At 35.9% G+C, this 19,212-nt stretch overlaps 1 protein-coding gene across 3 annotated transcripts in view; it reads right to left on the bottom strand.

The window, feature by feature from the left end:
* FSTL5 (follistatin like 5) overlaps positions 1 to 19,212 on the bottom strand; it is a 300,770-nt gene that overhangs the window by 209,448 nt on the left and 72,110 nt on the right. The window lies entirely within an intron of this gene.

The following is a 19,212-nucleotide window of genomic DNA, read 5'->3' as shown; positions in this document are numbered from 1 at the left end:
TAGGAATGACGTTTTTGCCTTTTGGTTTTTTTATAATATCAACTCAATTAAAATAAAAACATTTTCGGATTTGCAGCTGCAGGCAAAATATTGTGCATTCCCAAAGTATGGTAAGTCAGCAAAAGACTTGCAGATATGTAAACAAATTTTATGACTTATCCCATAAAAACCATGTCTGGAGGACTGTTCAAAGGCATTGTTTTCAAATTGTGAATTAAGGGAATAATTATCTATTTACTGGGCTGGCCGAATTGCTATGACTGTCATAACGGTATGGGATGTATTTGAGAGTTGATACTGGATGTCAGCGGAGGAAATTGAAAATAGTTCGATTGATAGATTTCTACCTTTAAGAGGCTTCTTTTCTATTAAGAAAGGAAATGATGCTATTGCTTGTAAATGGAATTAAAATGCTATTAAATGCCTGCACTTTGAAATACATCCCAAAGCTATTTGATGTCTCTTCCTGCATCTTATTAGCAGTCAAGAAAATTCAGATAGCCAAAACATTTAAAAATACTGCCCAGAGCAGACCAATTTTTACTGTCAGCAGAGATGATAATCAGGTGATCAAGGAACTTTTTTCCCATAGGCAAGACTGGTCATTTAGTGTTGATACTGATGAAAATGTCCCCTGCAGAGATTCAAAATAGAGAGATGGAAACTCAGTCTCAGCAGCACAAGGAAAAACTACCAAGGCTCCTTTAAATAAATCCTTCCTATGGATTTAAGTCAATGTGTGACAACTGGGTACCTACTAAAAGGAAGTGGTATAATGTGGCAACTTCTAGACACTGAGACAGCATGAAAAAGTGGAAGGTAAGAGAAAGGGCAGAAGGAATGAGACAATTTATTCTTTCCTTAAGAACTTTGAGAACTTATGAGGTTTTTCTTTTCGTCCGTCTCTTATAAGTCATGTATAAATTTCAGTTCTCTTTAGCACTTTAACTTTATTTCTACTACCCCACCCAAGCCTTTTTTTTTTTTCTATTAAAGCTAAAATTCATTGGGTTGGTGTTTTTGGGGGGTGTTGGCTTTTGGTTTTTTTTTTTTTTTGTTGGTTTGGGTTTTTTAAGGTATCCTGGAAGTTATCTATAACAAGTTATCACTTCGTCATGATGTTTGTGTCTCTCATTTCTCTAGCAGGTCCAAAGGACTGTGATAGCATACATCCATTGAATTACTACTACTTTCTTCTGGTAACATAGTTGTCATTACGGATTTTTTAAACAAATTATGCACAATTAGCTAAGCTAAATTGTCCTCCTCTGCAGTCACAATTCCACAGTCAAGGTGTCTTCATAAACATATTCGTATGTATAAATACATAAATATATATTTAGTATCATTTATTAGTATGCATATACACACATACAATGTATACAAACAATAACCTATGTAGGCTAATTTGCCTTACAAACTAAGAATTTTCTTCATCAGGCAGTTACACACAGACGCAAAGAAATTGGTTAAATAACCTGGGCTTTAGCAACTACTGCACTATGAACAGTGATTCAGAGTAAAACCTTACAATTTACACAACAAAATGAGTCCACTGTTGAAATCCCAGTGCATTACAATTCCTCCTACAGCCATAGGGACTCTGATGGAGATAAGACAGAAGAGTTCAACCTTAGGAAAAACCTTGACCAAAGTCACTTCAAGAAAGACCAAGCAGATCCTGAATACTAAACAACAGAACACTGAGGTGACAGAAATTTGTCTCAACTGTCACACTTGCCATGTAAAAGAGGGAAATAACTGACTGATGCAGTTTTTGAAATGCAAAACAAAGCAGAACAGTAAAATTCCCAGTATCTCTGCTGGATTCTAATCCCTAAAATATAAAGGAAGGTGGTGGTTTCACACAATGGAAGTGCATCCTCTTCCAGACAGAAAATAAAACCCTTCAAGTCATTCAGGGAGAAAACGTCTTCAACTTAGGACAGTTTCACAGGGAAGAAAACCCACAAAATATACCAGTACACTTTATTTTTTTCTGGACTGAGACCTATGAAGTCTGTCTACAGGAAATGGCATTCCTCAGAAAATCTCCGTCCCTGTATTCTGTTCCATCACAAACTAGTGTTAGCTCTACCTGATCCTTAACAGACCTACACACTCTGCTGAACATCACTATTCCTCAATTACCAGTAACCACATGAATTTAAAGGGAAGAACACAATTCACTTCTCTGGCAATTGTAACAGAGTCTGCATTTCAGAGCCCTGAGCCAGTATTCCCAGAGTAGCAATTTAGGAGTATTTAAAATGTGCATACACCAAATATTTAATTTTAGGAATGTGCTGATTTGAACTTCAAAACATAGTGATTTGTTGAAAAAAGCAGACCAAAGTGTGTCTAGCCTCCTCTCAGCACTCAGAAATACTTTTGAGAGCACAACTCATTCTGAAATCTCTAATAACCTATGAAAGTTAGTTGGTTGAAGTACATTTCACCAAGTTAAGAGAACCTTCCTCCATTCCTTAAGTTAGGAAAGTTATAAGTGAGAAATGCAGAAAAATGCTATTAGCTAATTGTACAGCCTTTCACCTGCACATAGATAACTTTCTTTTTTTCCAACAGCTCAGATCAGAATAGAAACTACTGCTCAAAGCCACCCATGGGCTCTCCATTGCTCCTATGAAAAGATCCTAACAAAAAACCACAATCAAGGAGCAGCTGCCCACTGTCAGCCCTCAGAGAGCATCATTACCTAGCTCAATTTCATACATCAAGGAAAAGATTAAAGAGGCAATAACGATCGTAGCCTGTGAATACCTGCGCTACTGTAAGACCTCTTGATTCTAGGATGCTTTTTCATCTAGTAATCTGGTATTCAGATAAACCACCTTTAAACATAATATCAATGGTTCATTGTGGACTGCTTTCTGGCATGACTGAGTACTGCTGATCTCACGAGTGTGACAGACTTGAGAGAACAAGGGCAGTACCCAGCCAGCCAACTCACAGACTGGAGCAGCCAACACTTTTATGCCAAGGAAAATAATGACATGCCTGTAGTATCAATTTTTTAGAATTTGCCGTGACAGAAATTCCAGCCTGACAGTTTTTGTTTTGTAGGGGGTTCTTCTGTTGGGGGGCAGGGGGTGGGAGGTTTTTGTTTGGTTTGGGGCATTATTTTTGCTTTTTTGATTGGGGTGGGGTGGTTTTTTTTGCGTTTGTTTTTGGTGGTTTGGGTTTTTTTGGGTTTGGGATTTTAGGGTTTTTGGGTTTTTTTAGGACTGTGATTCTACTTTTATTTCCATTTTAGTTTCTCAGTTTCTCAGTCTTTCAGCAGTTTTTAGCTTTTACTTCTGAAAAAAAGAGAAGAAAAGTAAAAATTCTTGCAAAGTATTTGGAACATGAGAAAAAAAAAGCACAGGCAACATAACAGTGTACTACAAAGCAAAAAGTAAAATATCAAGTTTAAGTTAGAAGACAAAATGCAAGTTACTCCTACTCTCTTTCCACAAAAAATTGTGTTTCTAACAAAAAGAACTCCTTTTTCGATTGGTCAAAATTGTGGCTGCACTGTATCATCTGCATAGCAACAGTTCTTGTTTAGTAAAAAGATGGTGCTTTCAGCTCTAAATATTTAACTTTTATTCAGAACTTTTTTTGGTGAACAATCTTTTCTTTCCTTTTTTATGGACTTGCTTATTAACAAATATTGTACATAAATTTAAGCTGATGGCATTTCTGAAGAGTAATTAGGCCTTATTATACATCTTGCATGGATTGATGATCCTGGCTTTCTGGTATTACATCTATTCAGCTCTATACAAAGAAAAGCTTTGTCCATCTGTTTTCTGCCAATATTACAATTTTAAAAAATAATTGTTTCAAAATAAAATTTGTCAGTGACAGTGGAAGAATTTTCAGTGAACATTCCTGTTAATTTTTATTTGCACAACTAATTACCATAAGTTTTGCATTCAACTTCTTGTGAAGTGAGCCTTCTCTTCCCCATTAGTCCAATAAGCAAGTAAAAAAGGTTACATATTTAAATGAAGGTACTTAACCTTTACTTGTAATATTATGTATGCTCACTTTCTTTTACAAGAGACAGAGAATTAAGATCCTTTATTCTTTGATTTCTCCTCTGCCTTTTAGAAATAACAATACCCCATTCAGCCTTCTGCACTGAAAGCACAAGTCCTTAAATTATGCATTATAAAAGAGCATTTAAATACTGCAAATATTGAACCATTCATCAGGTGAACTCTGCATATATTTTCCATGCTATCAAATTATCATTTCAGCATCCCATTCTCTTTGTCAAAATAGGAGTAAAGCACTGTCTAAAGTTTAACAAAAACAAGCACAAAATTAGAAACTTATCTGCGCCACCATTCACTTTACAGTTCAAAAATTCCTTTCACTTCCAGGTCCAGAATGTTTGATAAAGCATTTGCATACAACTCAGGAAAATACTCTTAGTAGATGTAGACTGAAAAATGCAGCCACAAGTCATCCTAGCGTCCCAATCCATTGATCACCTAAATAACAACACTGTTCAGGGAAACTACCCTTTTTAGTCAATGTAACCAGATTTTCATCTTCCAGAAACAAGTATGCAAAATGGACGCCATGGACTAGCCCCATCCAGAGATCTTTCGTGGTATGAAATAGGAATGTTAAGATGCACATCCAGGCCCCACAAGGCTCAAAAGTGTCTTCACTGCCACCACCACCACTAATATTGGCAAATGGAATAAAACAACTGACAAAATGAAGCAATAATTTGATTTTTTTTTAAACACTATTTTTTGGAGGTCAGTCGGAGATTTTTTAGATGATATTAAAGTTACATTATGTATTTACAAGTTGGTGCTAAGAAGAGGATACCAAGACAACTCTAATGGCTATACATATCATGCATAGACACATGCTCATTTATCTATGAATTACAAAAATAAGTAAAGGTTGTAAGCTGTTATTACTAGATACTTCGGTTGAGCTCCTGGGTCTCCCATAGACTGAAATTATTAATATCTTTCTATCTTTGGTCTATTTAGACTTTCCACTACCTAGGAACAGGACTATACCTTATTGTAAGACCACAGAAAGCAAAAGATTAATGGAAATTGCACAGGAATTGTAATATGAGTTTGATCTGATCTCTTTTTTTGGGAGGTTTTTTTTGTTTTGTTTTTTCCAAGTGCATATTCTCTACAAACACTGGAGATAAACAAAGCAAGTCTAACTTCATTTTTTCAAAGCATCAGAATTTTCTGGATACTTTTAAACTTTAAGGGGGTCACACAAGAAAATCTTCAGAAAATCAGTTAAAATGTGAGATCAATTTCAAAAACATACAAAGTCAGTACACCATATCCATTATAAGTGAGGAACTGCCACCAGCTGTGATGTTTACCAAATCATCAAACTTTCAGAGACAGACAGTTTCACAAAATGCTGCACCATTTCACTGTGGGACTATACCTATGACTAGAACAGCAGAGCTAGGAGCTCTTCCTTGCTTCTGGGTCTGGATTCACATTTCAGGCAAATCCCGAGACCATTTCAGGACAACATTCAAGCTGACTAACTTGAGTCCTTCTCCCTAATCCTTACTTTCTGTGGAACGTGTTAAGCAAGTACAGGAGAAATCAGGACTTGGTTCCTGCATTGTTAGGGATGAGGATCCCAAGGTATGCTGACAGGAAAAGCCCCAGCTCAGCATACAGGCACTCTACGATACATTACCTTATTGTCGGCTCTCTACTACTCATTGCCAATGTGCTACCTAAAGATAATTTTCCTACGTGGAAAAAATACTTGGAAGGTTCAGTAGTAATTTTTTTTCTGTTGTTAGACGAACCCAAGACCTCTGGAAATGGTCCAGGCATCCTAACATGTCGCTGGAACAGCAATGCAACAGGATATTAGCCAGCTTTATGAAAACCCTAGACTACAGCTTCTTTGTCATGTTTCTCCTCACCTTTAAGGTTAGTGCTCAAACCATGAGGCCTGTGAAAGACTATTTAAAATCTTCGGGCTGTTTCCCCCTTACTGGTATTCTTTATTGTTATTTGAATACTAAAATTAGTGAACAAGACAAGTGGGCAGCTCAAGACTTGGACTTGGCCTCAGATAGTGATCAAAAACCAGACTTCAGAGCACCTGATTGCATTTTGTAGAAAAATGTTTCGTAATTTCTTAAAAAAATACTTTAAGATATTGTAAAGATTAAAGAAAGCATTAGCATTCTTATATATGAGGATAAGTGACTTATGCTGTATATCTAATATATATTGATTTCCTATGTTCAGCATTAATAGGGACTTCAAAATCTTTTACCAGGTTTTTTTCCTACAAGGTTTATTACAAAAGTATGTTTTTCCAACCACCGTAGCTAAAATTTCTGCTTTAGAACTTCAGCATACAGTAAAAAAGATGGATATATTCCCAGCGTGGCCATTCACCATCTGCTTAAGCAAATACACTTAAAGATGCTTCTACAATTGTGATAAAATGACAGCAAATCTAAGAGCACAGAGAGCTCATATTCTAAAACGATGATTGTACAACTATAGCTTGCATCATTAGGGACCAATAAAAGTCTTTATGCTCCATTCGAATGGCAAGGACCTTTATCAAAGAGAAAGTGGAATAGGAAAATAACAACTGCTGAATGGATCATTTCTTTGTCTTAAATTTAGGAGCACTAATGTAACAACTTCTTGACCATAATTAGTGTTTAACACCACAAAAATATTTTTCTCATGTTCAGATTTTTTTTGCAGATATGCAAGACTTGCCATTTTACTAGACTTCAGGAGTCTGTTTTTCTCATTTTCCAGGTGAGATTAATCATAAGCACAAGTAAATTCCATATTCTTAATAACAGTTCAGTTAAGATTCTCTATGTATTTAGATTGTTGTTCTTTTAATTATCGAAGTGATGACTGGGAAATGCTGAATTCATAGCTTCCTCCCTGCACAGTGAAATATCCTGACAAAAGCTGAATAAGAAATGAAAAATTGCAATTTTATTAGTCAGTAGCACTTTTCCTATTCTATACAACTAACATTATTAGATAGGTTATCAAATCTGTATTAAAACACTGCTAATAGCAAAGCTTCAATACACTGCATGTTTACTGGGACTCTTAGCAATAACCCTATAGAGAATACACCTAAGAATTCTGTTGCTTTAAAGCCAACATCAGCAGTTTTCTTTGGCAAAACCACTTTTTCTTCTAGAGATTCAGCAGTCATGGTCTCTAAATGGTGGAAAGAAAAAAAAATTTCCACCATCTGTTGCAGCCCTGAGGGAGACAAACTTTCCTGGCAGTATATAGTTCAAGATTTAATTGCACCCAAAGCCAATACAAGTAAATGCAAAAACATTAAACATCATTCTGAGCAAGTGGAAGTTTTGTATAATTTTATTTTAGCTTATTTCTTTGGGCTACACTTTAACCTATTTTTGCTGTAATCTGTTTTCCTTTATTTCTGTTGTTTGCTTTCAACAATTTTAAATTAAATTCATATTATCATTCCAGATAAAGAGAAAGGTAAAGGATCTAATTAGATTTCATTGCCCAATTTATCAAATTTCATTTACTCTATGCTTGAGTATCAGGAAGAGTACATTTGCTAAGGCCAATGACAGTAGAAGCATTTTCTAATCTCAAATAACTTTTTTTTTTAAGCAATCTAGTTTCTTCATGAAAAGTAAAAACTTCAAAGAATATAAATTTTATAAATATTATTTTTTTTTTAAATATCAGTAGAAAAGCTCTGTGATTTCAATGACAGCAAAAGGGAGAAGTTGAGAGTCAAACAAAGAGAGAACTAAATTAGACTGAGGCAAAATTTAACTATTTTGAATTCCTGAAATTAATCTTTTAAAATCAGTTTCAGCTGGAGGATTCTTTAGGCCATTCCGTATAAATTTCAGTATGAGCCAAGTCTGGTTTATCTCAGGACAAAGTCTGTCCCTTAATTCAATAATATGCTCTCTTTTAATGGTAGTTTATGTTAAAAGGAGTATTGTATGACATCGACTAATCCATAACAAATAAACAAGATGCTGTCATTGGATCACTCCACTTATAGATCTCTACCAAGCTTCAAATTGTTGTCTTTTACTTGCAATGGTTTCTGTTACAGTGGTATAACTACCTACCTTATTTTTTTTAAACTAAGTTAATATACTTCGTATGTAAAAACAACCAAGTCCTGGCAATAAATAGAATATATACACTACAACATTCATCAAAATCATGCTACTTCAGTTATTTTATTTACCTGTCTATGACACACTTGACAGAGTATACCGCCCAAGTCTTCTGTTGGAAACTGCTTGTAGCTAATTATTTTCTGGTCACACCTCGCACTTGCCCATAAAATAACTTTGATAATTAAAAAAATAATAATAATAATCTGATAGCTGTCATCACAAGCATGGATGGAGGTGGAGGGAATTCATCTTTCTACCACAATGTGTTCTAGCCACAAGATGAGATAAAAAGAAGGGAAAAACTGGAAGTTATCTAGGCAGTGATCTACTAAGAATTTTAATTTAGACGTGTCCAGCTCTTACATCTCATTACTTATACTCTGCACTTTCTAGTAGGTTCCAAGAAGTATGAAAAAACCTACAATATTTACAGAAATTGATAGAATTTTGCCTAAACTAGGTACTGCCAACTATGTAGATTAAGTTACTTTAAATCATATCCCATTTTTCAGGTCCCACTAAGGTACTACACATTAAAAACAGCCAACCAACCCTGAAAAGGCAAAACTACTTTCCCAGTTTTTGTTTACTCTGAACCCACAAGTATTTGTAACATCCTACATTACGGGAGAGTAAATGGCAAAACCACAAGAGGCAGCTTTTAACTTAAAGGTTTTATCCACTGCAGATTTACTTTCCCCATCATTTATTAGCTACTGGAGTCAGAAATGGAAATTTAGGATCATTTTTGCATGCCTACTTCTCTCCAGCATTTGTAAAAGAAGCTATTGCTTTTTTCAGTTGGTATACCATAAACTAGCCAACTTGAATTACAAATACTATGCCAATGCCTTGTATATGTATCCAATTGCTAATGATTTTTAAAGGCCAACAATATGTTCCATCAGACAAATTTGCCACAAGACCTAATGATAATTCTGACACGATTTTAATTAAAACTCTATAAAGTTTGCATTAAACAAACCAATGTGCATTAGATTAATGCTTTGTTGTTATTCTGAACTGAAAAAAAACCCTCTCACTTAAATGTCTGCCTAAAGGCAAGTCGTCTTCTGTTTATTATAAATTTATGAGAAAACAGTTTAAATTTAGTTTGATTTATTGTGTAACAATTTTCACTATCCCATAGTACCCAATCTGATATTTAAAAATAACCCGATTCAAGAAAAATAACTGAAGAATTATAATTGGCAGTAAGAAGTTTTAAGTTTGGAATACATGAAGTCATTGTGTGGCTACATTATGGACTACTGTTGCCTATTACTATTCCAGTTTTGAGCACATTCAGTACTCTCAATATTAGACAGTACCAATATTTATTTTAGAATGCCATGGAGAGTTGTGTGGTGGCTTTTTTGCTCTTCTAAAACTTTTTTTAAAGGTCATATGAGCACAGAAATTGAGGATGTGGAGACTATTTGAATCATACTTGTACAATCCTTGTACTGCTACCAATGTATCAACATTTTTATGACAATATTGAATTAGCAGGAGACGAGCAAATAAAATCTATCCTGTGATCTACATTGTCCTAGCTGCAACAGCAGGCCCAAGTTACCAGGTTACAAGGGAGGGCACTAGTAGGACTTTAATGCCACCTCTCTACTGATGACACTTTGCCAGAACTCTCTGTTTCTCTTGCTCTTCTCTCCAATTCTCCCTCACCAGTACTGGAAACTACCGGCTGAAGTGAAGCACTATGCGCTACTTTCTCCCCCTTCAAAACCAGACCAAAGATGTATAAGTAAGGGTGTTTTTCAGAGATGCTTATTCACAGAATCACAGAACGGCTGACGTTGAAAGGGACCTTCAGAGGTCACCTGGTGCAACCCCCCTGCTCAGGAAGGGCGACCTGGATCTGGTTGCCCAGAACCATACAGGTTTTGAATATCTCCAAAGAGGAAGACTCCACAACCTCTTTGGGCAACCTGTGCCAGTGCTTGGTCACCCTCAGAGTGTTTCCTGATGCTCAGACAGAACCTCCTGTGTTTCAGTTTATGCCCATTGCCACTGGTCCTCTCACTGAGCACCACTAAAAAGAACCTGGCTCCACCTTCTTTGTATCCTCTCTTCAGGTATTTATATATATTGATGAGATCCCCGCGGAGCCTACTCTTCTCCAGGCTGAACTGTCCCGGCCTTTCCTCATAGAAGAGGTGCTCCAGTCCCTTAATCATCTTTATGGCCCTTCACTGAAACATCTCCAGAATGCTCATGTCTCTCTTGCACTGAGGAGCCCAGAACTGGTCACAGTACTCCAGGTGTAGCCTCAGTGCTGATTAGATGGAAAGGATCACTTCCCTTGATCTGCTGGCAATACTTTGCCTAACGCAGCCCAGGATACTATTAGCCCCCTTTGCACAAGCGCACTTCATTGGCTCATCTCTAACTTCTCATCAGATCAGTCCTATGCTACAGGGTCCCTCTCCCATCACAATCCCTTGTATGGAAGGAATTATAAAAGATAGCTGCACATCATCTGCTTCTATAACAAACACTTAGAAATAACTACTGTTGCACTATTCAACCAAATGCAAACTGAACTGCAAACTTGAACTTTTTGCAGTATTTGTTATAGTAAAAGAAGGTGAATGAGGCACTTCATTCAATGCCTAAAAAACACAATGTCTAAGCATAAATTTAGAGCAAGAATGAACAATATATACACTTTTAATGAAAAAGATTTCAAGGTTCTTTCTTCTCCTAGTAAATATTATACAGGTATACTGATTTGGAAGAACTATTGTACTATATTTGGCAAATACATAGGAGTTGTAAGCATTTGTGAAACAGCTCATGCAAACACAGTATCTCAATTTTAAGCCAAAAAAAAAAAATCACTAAAACTATCTTTTCTCCCCTTAAGCAGTCTTTCCCATTTACTTGAAGAGGAAAAAACCCACCGAAACCAAAAACAATAAATGTAGTTTCATTCAAATTCCTGAAGCTCATACAGTCTGTAAGTATATTACCACAAATAGGCACTGAGTTGCCATCTACACTAAGAAAAGAGACAATCTGGGTAATCACATCTACATTTAAAATGCTGCTTGTCTGATACAGTGACTTGATAGAGACTTTATGATGCAGCTTTCAGCATAAATGCAGCTTCTTTGAACTGATTCAACATCATTACTAGAAGCAGAAAAAGTTTTAAAGTTCAAATTCTTCTACCAGTGAGAATACGTGATGTCCATAGACCCATTTCTTTGTGTGGTAACAAACAGCAGTGATGCCCCTACAAGCAATTTTAAACTTCATTACGTTTTGTACAGAGATTAGCTAGAGAACACTAATTCCTCATCACTATATGAATGCAAAATACGTAATAGGTTAGAGGTTACTAACACATCTATTCCAGTGTTGAAGGAATTAATATACAAAGATTGGGACTGCTCTACCTACCAAAAATAAGAGGTGTCTTTAGCCAGTCAGAAAAAATGCTGTATTTATAGTGTGTTTGAGGCTTGCCACTGCCCTATCCTACATTTTAGAAGTATGAATTTAATTCAAAGGAAGGAAAAAGAGTAGAGTTCTAGCCTTTAGTTGCAAAGTGGTACAATATCACCAACTGCAATGAATGCAGGGTATGTTGAATGTTTAGTTTTTAAATTAAGCATGTTATACGCAGGTTCTCATAAATACCTTGCACTCAACTTCACTCTGCAGATTCAGTAGCAGATATTACACATGTAGGCCTTGCACATCTGTTAGTTTAGGCAATTTAAGACAATTGTGGGCAATTTAAGAGAGATGTTTAGGACAAATCTTGCAGAGATGCTTGAGGAAAAACAACAACAGTTTTCCAAATCTCATGAGGAATGCAACTCAAGAAAATTAATCATGTGGGGACAGCAGACTAGAGGAACAATGCTAAAATTTAGGTCATGGTTTCAAAGGGCAATAAAAAGAACCAGTTTTCCATTGGTTAGAGCACCACTTTCCAACAAAAATGCTGAAAGAAACAGAATGCATACCTGCCATTAACACAACAGTGATTTTTACCACTCTGTATGTGCAATTACTAATGTTAATAGTTAAAAACATTTACAATCCCTGCATGAAGTCATAGTTAAGAAATTCATCTTAAATCGTAAGTGTTGCACTAAAGTGAACATAGGTAGAGCGTGGGCTGAATTCCTAATAAAAGTCAAATAATTCTTATGCTCTATCAAACATGTTTTAAGATCAAGCAGAATCTTTCTTACTCCTTAGTCTTCTGATAGAGTTCTGAAAGATTTTTCATAATCCACTTTATACATCTGGAGTGACAGTTGAAGCTTGACAGTTTATCAGCAGCAACCTTAAGGGTGTATGCTATCTGCAGGAATTCAGCTTTCAGAAAGAGTATAATAATGAAGTTTTTGAGAACTTCAACAAAAAAGCCAGCTGATAGCCAGAGAAAAAAGCAAAGACATCTTAGATATCTTAGAAACATGTTCTGTTGAAATGAAAACACTGTACCAGAATGTAATTCAGATTAACATATCCTAAATTTCTTTTGAAAGACTGGCTAATGATCAACACTAAATAACGTGTGAGGGTATTCAAGATTTATATTTAATACCAGATGAAATATTTCCTGAAGTGAAATCGATAAGATGACAGAGACTTATATGCTTGCTTTTGAAGTATACGAACATCAAATCAGATCAAATAAATGTCAGTGCTTCTAAATAAATGTGTTAATATTTTAGGAACCAGTCTAAGACCACAGTCACCTAGGTCACAAATCACACATTACAAAAAAAATAAAATAATAATAAAAAAAGAATCTAATCCTGTTGCAGTCACTGGAGAGGCTAGACTGGTGTTCTAGATCTATCCTGTGGGCTACTGTTAGGATTTAGCTCACTTCAAATCACTTCCCCCAGCCTTCTTTCAAAAGAAAAAGCCTACAGCCCTTCTCCTAGTATTTGCAAAGTCTGCTTCTTGAAATCCTATGTTGCTTTTACTCATGAGACTGCTGTGTACCAAACAAACACAAAAGCTTGTTTTGAATCTGTTCCTGCTGCCTTATTTGGTAATTTTTAGTTCTTTTATTGGAATACAAGACAGTCTACTCATCTCCACCCTCAGCACACCATGATGATTTCATAGGCCTCCTCCATATCCCTTATAAACCATTTATCACTTTTGGTCATTCTTGTTGACGCGTTCTGAACTTTTTGCAGTTTGTCCATACCTTTTGAATTTGTTCATAGCCAGCTCTAACCCTCACTGCCCTGAACAACTTAATATCAGGAGCAAACTTTCTTACCTAAGTTTCTACTTTTTTTTTTTGGGAACACACTGAAGAGCAAACATTATAGCAGTCCTCAGAAATCTAGCCCTTTTAGTAATAGTAGTAAGAAGTCTGAAGCTCAGAGACAGTTTAATCGATTAAAAGTTTCACCAAATGAAAAATGAAACAAAACAGAAAGAGAAGAAAGTAAAATAACATTAATATCGTAAGGATGCTACAGAAGCTACTTATAAGTAAAAAGCTTACATATGAAGTAACCTTTATTCCAGAAACAGTCTCTAAAAGTCATAGTACATAGGAATGTGTGTTACATTCCTGAGGATTCCTAGTAAATTGCAGTTTGTTGTAATGACTGAGTGTATCACTGGGTATGGAAACAGATTTAAATGTAAAAATGTACAAGCAGCTCAGGATGCAAAGAAAATGTAAGATGAAGTTTGTCATGGGGAAGGTTTTAGTCTCTTATTTAGATTTACCAGCCTAGTTCTATGAAAATGAAGTAATTGAAGTTAACACAAAAACATAACTGAAGCTTATTTGCCATCCAGTGTGGGGCATCCACCAGCCAGTACCATTCACCACCACCACAAGAGTCCAACTGAACTTTTTAGAAGCCGAAGAAGAATGCCTTGAGACTTCTACATTCAGCACAAAGCCATTAATTTCACCATGCCACTTCACAGAATGAAGACAGTAGTAGAGGCACCAAGCAAAGTAATTCTTGTCCATTTGAATCACCACACTCTGGGGCTTGCTAAAGCTATGGCAAGTGACAGCCAAGAAGGTGTTATACAATAGTATCAAGCACAGTGGGAGCCAGATGGTCGGATTTCTTTTCTCGCACAAAACATTAAGCTGCTCTGAAACACAAAGTGCATGGCTTGAGAACAGCCAGGACACCGAAGCAGAGAGCATGCAGAGAGCCAGCATGCAGTCAGCAAGCCAACAAAAGCGGTGCCAAACCAGAATGGCATCAGCGTATCAGACTTCACAGCTCACACTCCGTATCAGAGCTAGTGAATAATCTAAGCCTTGAACTTTGATTTTTGTCACTTGTATTTCCTTAGTTCATCATTTATGTTACCTCTTCTTTCCGCCACTGAACTCACCACCCTGGCACTTAGCCATATCTTTTTTCTCCTTGATATACTCACTCCTTACCTTCACTCCATTATTTCCTTCCCTTTGCTTTCCCTTGTCTCTTACCTTCTCCTATATTCTGTTCAGGAATTAAAAACTAATAAAGCCACAAATACAATAACCAGCCAGGCAGCTGCCCATTTCCCCATTCCTTCGTTCTTCTATCAGTTGAAATAGTAATTTGAGATCATTCTTAGAGAGAACGTTCCTTAGATCACCAAGGATTTCCTAAAGAGTTCTCTTATGTTCTTCAAATAATCTTAAATATTTTAAAACATTTTTAGACAGTTAGGCCCAAGCGCACCTCTGAAAGTGATTGTGTCACAGGACACCAGACTTGACGGGTGGGAAATAGAGGACTCAACAGGTATAGAAAATACTTCTAATATAATCGCCTTTTCTATGGATCTAAAGGTAATTAGCTTCTCTGCAGAATACATTTTGCCTCTATACCACAAGAAGCTGAGACAACTTATTGAGTAACTGAAAGGGTCACAGTCGACATCTAACCAAGACATTAGGAAAAATTGTCCAGCATCTGTTGCAAGACATCAAGACATGCCAAAAAGCAATGCATAGAAAAACTACAGTAAGAGTGAAGAAAAAGCAGTTTCCAATTTAGGATGGCCATTATCTTGATCCATGTCAAAAATGTACAATTTGTGTAACAGCCTCAATCGTCAGGGAATGACAAAGAGATACTTAAAACTTTCTACTTCAATTTCTGTTTCATGCCTGTCTTCCACTCATATTTGGTAAAAATATATGATTTAACTTAGTGTAGGGAAATAAACATAGCAAGTGGCAATGAAAAAGGAAGGAGTCCAATGAATCTGGGCATGCCCGTGTCAGACACAGGAATAGGAAGAAGAGTTCATATATTCTATCAACTGTCCCACTGTCAGCCTACAATGGGACTAAAAAAAGAAAAATGTAACTAACAGATTTAGTGATAAATAATCTACATCAAAGGCGGGTAAGGGACAAGAATCTGAAGTCTTAGTTTAGAAAAACAACGTATCAGGAGAGCACAGCTTTGACATAGGTAGCCTTCACTACCTCAAAATGCATTTATCAAACCTTTCAGACATTGCTCTTTGTGAAGGATTTCATGCTTTTGGTCTATGTGGTTTCATGCTTAGGTAAGATACACATTTCTTAGTGATGTTAATGGAGTTTCAACACATAAACCAAAGACTTCTTTCATTTAGCAAGTCAATCCTTTAACTCCACTCATCATGTAAGTGTTTAAAAGGGCAATTTTCAAACCATTAAGCAGAACTCATGATGTTTGAGATCAACTATAATACATCTTGTAACCAAATTATTTGTTTAATTATAGATATTTAGCTGCTATTGTAATGTTAATCAGGTACATAGAACATTCGCTTATAAAATTTTATTCTCCAGACACAGAATACTAAAATGTTTTCTGGTAAGCTGACTCCTTTAAATAAGGTGTATTTCTCAGCTTCTCCGATCTTAAGCTCAATACGCAATCTAAAACTTGAAATTCATCCATGAAGAAATATTTCCCAAGAAAAAATAAACAAATAAAGAAACAAAAATAAACCCAGTATGAGGATTTGAAACCCAAAAAACCCCAAAGCATGACCTTGTTGGAGAAAAAAATATAAAGCTGAGACCAGATGAAATTTACAAAAAAAACCCCAACACCCCAAATCACCACTAAAATGAACAAGTACACACTTGTTTGATCTGAAAATCAACTGATTAGCAATAAAACAGAAAGCAAAAACCTTTAATTGCAATCATCATAGAAACACTGTTGTCAGTGACTACCATTTCATGTAACAGCATCTTGCAGGCATACTGAACCTTTTTCCCCCCGAGTCCAGATTAGCCTTTATTAAAGAATTCTGTGAAAGACTAAACAAAATGGTCAGAGTATTTGTTTACTGAATGTAAGATCTTTTTTGAATTTTTCTGGTCTCAGAAGCAGCTCACTGTAGTGAGATCATTTGTGCTAGAGGATGCCAGCTAAACTAACAAGGAGGACATGTGACAGTGCCTTCTGACACCATCGACAGTGATGGGGTTCACCTTCTGTATCCAGGAGTCCCACTGTTGAGGTTTTTTTCCTATTAGCTTTTTGATATTTTTTTACCTGATAACTGGTAGGACTTCGGCACTACTGAAGGCAATCTACTAGTGGCTAACTCAGAAGTGTTTTGTAAAATGAAGGGATCACATGGAAATAGTTTGAAATCTTCTGGCTCCTTTACCATATAGATACAGTGAATGTTGGAGGACATATTCAACAGTCAGAACGGCAACAATGCTTTAATGTTACTGTGCTGTACTACAGCAATGAATGAGCTGAAGCTAAGAAGGTAGAAATTGAGACTGGTAAGGCCCATATATACCAAATAAAATAAAGGAACATAACTGTCCCCAGTCTCACCTGTCCAACCCCATTGAAGTCAACCTAAGATCAGAGAGAAAATGAAATATTTTACACTATTTGTAGGCATCTAGTTACAGTGCCCAAATGAGAAGATTTGAGTATCTTGATAAATAAGATTTTTCAGAAGGCAACTCACAGCAAGTCACTTGGATAACCTAGTCCTTTTCTGAATATTGCCACTGTTAAAGGAGAAACCTACTTTTTTAATCTAAGTTAGATGTCTGAAGTTGAACACTGTTCAGATATTCCATTGTCCACTACAATAGATATGAAACGAACGTGGTAAATTTAAAACGTAAAGATGAGCTAACAAAACTTTAGGCAGCATTTGGATGATATTTCTAGCTAAAGTACCATCTCACTTTTCATTTCAGTAAATAAATCTCACATTTTCCCTGCTCAGAATAAGGCTATAATTTTTCACAAACATGCTCTGAATTCATTTGTATTGTATATAGCACACTGAAGAACTGAAATTAGCCCCATAAATTTAAGCATTTTAGTGTTTGTTGCTGTCATTTGTTCTATAAGAGTACTGCATCATCTAAACCAAAAAAACTGTTGAATTTTTTTTTTTAAACCTATTTAGGAAAACACAGTTCTTAGGTTTTTTAAAAAGAGATTTTTAAAAAGACACAGGACAGAAGTGTTCATGTTTGGTTGTTACTGCATAAACCATTCCCTACAAGCCCCATATACTATTCTCCTAAAATCAAGTTTTTATTTTCCACTACCTCAGAACACAGGCTACTTACTTGAAGTCTACATATTTTGATGATATATCAATTTTATATAGTACCCACATTTAGTTTTGAACAAATTTAAACCATCACTGTTACTTACAAGTGTATTTCCCATAATAAGATTTCCACATACACCCTTTAATCTATGAACTCCTGTCCCTTAACATATTTTGATGAAGTTGCTGAGCTTAACGTGTCTCTTGGAGGCAGCAAAGGAGGAAAGGCGCTTCACCTTGGCAGTCATGCCGTTTACTCAGCAAGAAACAATTATATAAAGCCCAAGTGGGCAAGCATTATATTTTTTTCTTTAATTAAGTTCTCGAGAAACCCCCACCCCCAGTATTCAGTTGTTCTACTACAAAACCCTTCATAATAATGACATCGGTATTTGTGCATGACCTGGGATTTTTGAATTTGATAACGAAAGTCCAATTTTTCCTTGGACAATTCCACAAACATAAGTGTAGTGAAAAATTCAACTTCAAAGATTTTTAAATTGGTTCTATTTGAGCAACCTTATACTAGAATATAACCTTGAAAATTCTGAATAAAATTTTAGTGGAATATTGCAATTTAAATGAACTTTCCCACACAGGTGAATTTCATTTAACGGAATATTTTAGTAGACTTCTTTCTGTGGTGATAGTAGTTATTAGTTGCTATTACTGAGAATGCAACTATATCCACAACACACAAACCAAAAATAGGACAGTCTTTAAAAAGAATATGAATTCAACCCCTAGGTAGGCTCATTAAAAATGACCTCATTTAAAAACTTTTCACCCTTCCCAAAAGCCATCTGCCTGTTTTAACCAGGAAAAACATGCTGCAAAGTACTATAAACATGCTTAATCAAGGTCTGTATTGGCAGAGTTCCAGAAACCTGCAAGGTGTGCTCAAATTACATAAAAACAAGCAAGTTGCAATTGTTGACATCTTCACTATAAGATGCTTAACATAAGGTAAATCTCTCAGCATTCAGGCTGGCACCTCTCAGCATTCAGGAGATTAAAAAGTAGCTAAACTTGCATGCTTTGGTAAATATGCAAGTAAACTCTTCATTATCCAAATTCAAAGCAAGGAAGACCCATTTAGCCATGAACAACCTGCTTGTCTATCAACTTCAACACCAAATATGAGCACAGGTCCTGCAGCCTTACAAAACCCCTCTGAAATCCTGAATTCTCTTTTTCCTGTAACAGACATTAATATCCTTTGAGCTTTGGGACTTTAACTACAGTCAAATGAATGAGGTCAACAGCCACATTTGTAAAACAAGCTGCTGTGGATTAATTTCCAAGAGACAACTGGTTTATTCATGTTAAAATGGGGTGATTGCCCAGAGCACTGAGTACAAATAAAAAGAAAAAAAAATTCCGTAAGATATCTCTGGAGTGAGATACTGTATTAACTTTGAGTCATTTATTCACTGTACACTCTA

Source organism: Gavia stellata, chromosome 5 (genome assembly GCF_030936135.1).
Source record: "Gavia stellata isolate bGavSte3 chromosome 5, bGavSte3.hap2, whole genome shotgun sequence".
NCBI classification, from domain to species: Eukaryota; Metazoa; Chordata; class Aves; order Gaviiformes; family Gaviidae; genus Gavia; species Gavia stellata.
Note: the sequence above shows the minus strand (reverse complement) of the source record. Positions and strands in the feature narration are given on the sequence as shown.